General features: G+C 42.2%; 1 non-coding gene across 1 annotated transcript; it reads left to right on the top strand.

Annotated features, from left to right (window-relative positions):
- Positions 1-759: 759 nt before the first annotated feature.
- LOC113835316 lies at positions 760-891 on the top strand. Its single transcript, XR_003484760.1, has one exon. It is a non-coding gene; the product is annotated as a small nucleolar RNA SNORA8 (small nucleolar RNA).
- The last annotated feature ends 2,507 nt before the right edge of the window (positions 892-3,398 follow it).

Below are 3,398 nucleotides of genomic sequence, written 5' to 3'. Positions count from 1 at the left end.
GATGTTTACTGGACTCTTTAACTTTGATGTCTGCTTGCTGATTCATGATACTGTAATAGGATCTAAGATTAAAGATTAATGATGTGTTTGGTTTTTTTTTTAAGAAAATAACCTATTTAAGTGTATTCATTTCCTTGTCTCTTTTTACAGGTACTGTGCCTCTCTATTGTGTGTATTTGAGCATACACACTCTCCCTCATGATAGCGTAATTTCTGAATAGGGTTAAATAAAGCTTCTTAGAGCTTTCACCAGGTCCAGAGCCTTCACTTTGTATGAAACATTTTAGAGTCAGACAAATGACACATTCTATCGAACACCTTCCCCTCCCCCCAGTTTTTCTAGACAGGGTTTCTTTGTGTAGCCTTCGGGCTGTCCAGAACTAGCTCTGTAGACCAGGTTGGCCTTAAACTCACAGATATCACTTGCCTCTTTGCTTCCTGAGTGCTGGGACTAAAGGCATGCACCACCACTGCCCAACTTTTTTGTTTGTTTTTCACTACAGGATCTCTGTGTAGTCCTAGCTATCCTGGAACTCCCTCTGTAGATCAGGCTGGCCTCAAGCTCAGAGATCTGTCTGCCTTTCCCTCCCAAGTGCTGGGATTAAAGGTGTGGGCCATAATAACCAACTAATTGAAGAGTTCTTAAACATTCTGCAGTACCCTGGAGCCTTCCCCTTGTCAAACAGTGGTGAGCAAATGAACCAGGAAGATATGGCGTGTGTGTGGGGGGGGGTACTTTAGAAATTGGTTATTCCCTGTTGCACTGCATGCCCTCAGCAGTTCTTCCCTGTTGGTGTGTTCAAAAGACAGTGCAATAGAAATTCACTATCTGGCATCATTGGTTTCTTGGCTTTTGTGCATGTTAACCCTGGCATTTCTAATGATAGTTTTTTTTTTTTTAATTTAAAAAGTAGAAATTGAGGATTCTCTCAAAAGGCTTCTTGATGGAGATGGTGGAGCATGCCTTTAATCTTAGCACTTGGGAGGCAGAGGCAGGAGGAGCTCTATGCCTTTGAAGCCAGCCTGGTCTACATGAGTTTCAGGCCAGTCAACACAACACAGTGAGACCTTTTCTCAAATAAGACTTCTTTACTCTTATTTGGAAAAATCCATTGAATGTGAACAAATCGTTTAGAAGGCAGATTCTCCCTAATAGTTAAATGTCAGGGATGACAAAATTTTTGTGGTAGAGGCTTAAGGTATTTTTTTCCTTTGATGAAATAGTACCTGATCTAATAGTGCTAAAATTCAGCTTGCCTCCCTGGACTGTAATCTCTACTGAAATGAACACCCAATTCATGTCACATGTCCTGACTGACATCAAGTGGACATTGTTGGCCTCTTTTGAGGGAGGTTAGCAACATAACTAGATCTGCCTGAACATTCTGGTTAATATAGGCCTATAGTTCCTATCCTAGATTAGTTAATCCCATGTAAAAAAGGCACAGAATAGGGCTGGAGAGATGGCTCAGAGGTTAAGAGCACTGACTGCTCTTCCAGAGGTCCTGAGTTCAATTCCCAGCAACCACATGGTGGTCACAACCATCTGTTATGAGATCTGGTGCCCTCTTCTGGTGTGCAGATATACATGACAGCAGAATGTTGTATACATAATAAATAAAATCTTAAAAAAAAAAAAAAAAGGCACGGAATATACCTCTGGAACAGTAGCTGAAAGCTCAACTCTCATCAATCCAGGCAGCTTTAACACAGGAAACACCCTTCAATTAATACAAAGTTGCTCACAATTGGTAGGACTTGAGAAATTCTTAGGATGACTATAAAATAGGTAATGTATGTTTTGGTGGATACAGTGTGTGTATGCATATAGAGGCCAGAGGTCACTTTATGTGCTGTTCCTCATGAGCTGTCCACCTTGTAAGCCCCAGGGATCTGCTTATCTCCACTTCCCCAGCCTATATTTGGGATTACAAATATAGGCTGCGGTGTCCTGGGTTTTACAAGGGTGCTGGGGATTGAACTCAGGTCCTTATGTGTGCATGGCAAGCACTTTGCTAGCTAAACTATCTCTACACTCGCTCTCCCTTTTATTTATTTATTTTTTATTTTTTTCCAGAAAGGGTTTCTTTGTGTAGCCCTGGTTGTCCCAGAACTAGCTCTGTAGACCAGGCTAGCCTTGAACTCACAGAGATCCACCTGTCTCTGCCTCCCAAGCTCTGGGATGAAAGGAGTGAGCCACCATTGCCTGGCTTCCCTTTTAATTTCAATTTAAAGTTGTTGTTTTTTTTTTTTTAAAGATTTTATTTATTTAATATGTATACAACATTCTGCTGTCATGTATATCTGCACACCAGAAGAGGGCACCAGATCTCATAACGGATGGGTGAGAGCCACCATGTGGTTGCTGGGAATTGAACTCAGGACCTCTGGAAGAGCAGTCAGTGCTCTTAACCTCTGAGCCATCTCTCCAGCCCTCAATTTAAAATTTTAATTATATTTTACTTAGGTGGAAATGGGGCACAGTTGTGCCACAGTACATGTGTGGAGGCCAGAAGAAAACTTTAAAAGTCCGTTCCAAGCATTAAACTCAGGTCCCCAAGCTTAGTGGCAGGCACCTTTATCCACTAAGCTATTACCAGGACTCAATTTGGTTTTTGCTTTTTTTTGACAGTGTCTCACACTGTAGCCTGGGCTAACCTGGAACTCCTGCTCTTTCTGCTTCTACTTCCCAATGGATCAACCTGCCCTGCCCTAAATAGCTTTTTTTTTTTTTATGGGGGGAGGGTGTCAAGACAGGGTTTCTATGTGTAATAGAGCCCTGGCACTTGCTATGTAGATCAGGCTAGCCTAGAACTCACAGAGATCTGCCTGCCTCTGCCTTCCAAGTACTGGGATTAAAGTTGTGCATCACTAAACCCAGCTAACTTAAGTTAACCTATTTCTCTTTATTCCTTTTTGCCTCAGAGCTTTTTACTTTTCCTCTGTGTATCTTACCTTCACTGCTCCTTGTGTCTGGGTGGCATGCTCAAGCTGTCCCATTCAGCTCTTTATTGGACCAATCAGTTGCCTTAGGCAGGCAAGAAGAAACACATCTTTACATAATTAAACAAGTGCAGTATAAATAAATGTAACTTGCCTCATACAGTTAAAGTAATATTCTGCAGCAAAAACAAATGGAACATATCTTTGCCCAGTTAAAATAATATTCCACAACAGCTCACAAACACAATTCTAGGTCCAGGGAGTGTAGTGCCGCCTTCTGGCCCCAGTGGGCACCAGGCACACAGTGCACACCTTTAATCCTAATACTTGGGAGGAAGAGGGGGGTAGATTTCTGTGAGTTCCAGGCCAGTCAAGATTACAAAGTGAGACTGTCTTTTAAGAAAGGGGAGAGGTGGTGACTGGTGTGATGGCTCAGTGGTTAAGAGCACTGGCTG

Source organism: Cricetulus griseus, chromosome 4 (genome assembly GCF_003668045.3).
Source record: "Cricetulus griseus strain 17A/GY chromosome 4, alternate assembly CriGri-PICRH-1.0, whole genome shotgun sequence".
NCBI classification, from domain to species: domain Eukaryota; kingdom Metazoa; phylum Chordata; class Mammalia; order Rodentia; family Cricetidae; genus Cricetulus; species Cricetulus griseus.
This window is presented reverse-complemented; position numbering and strand designations above follow the sequence as displayed.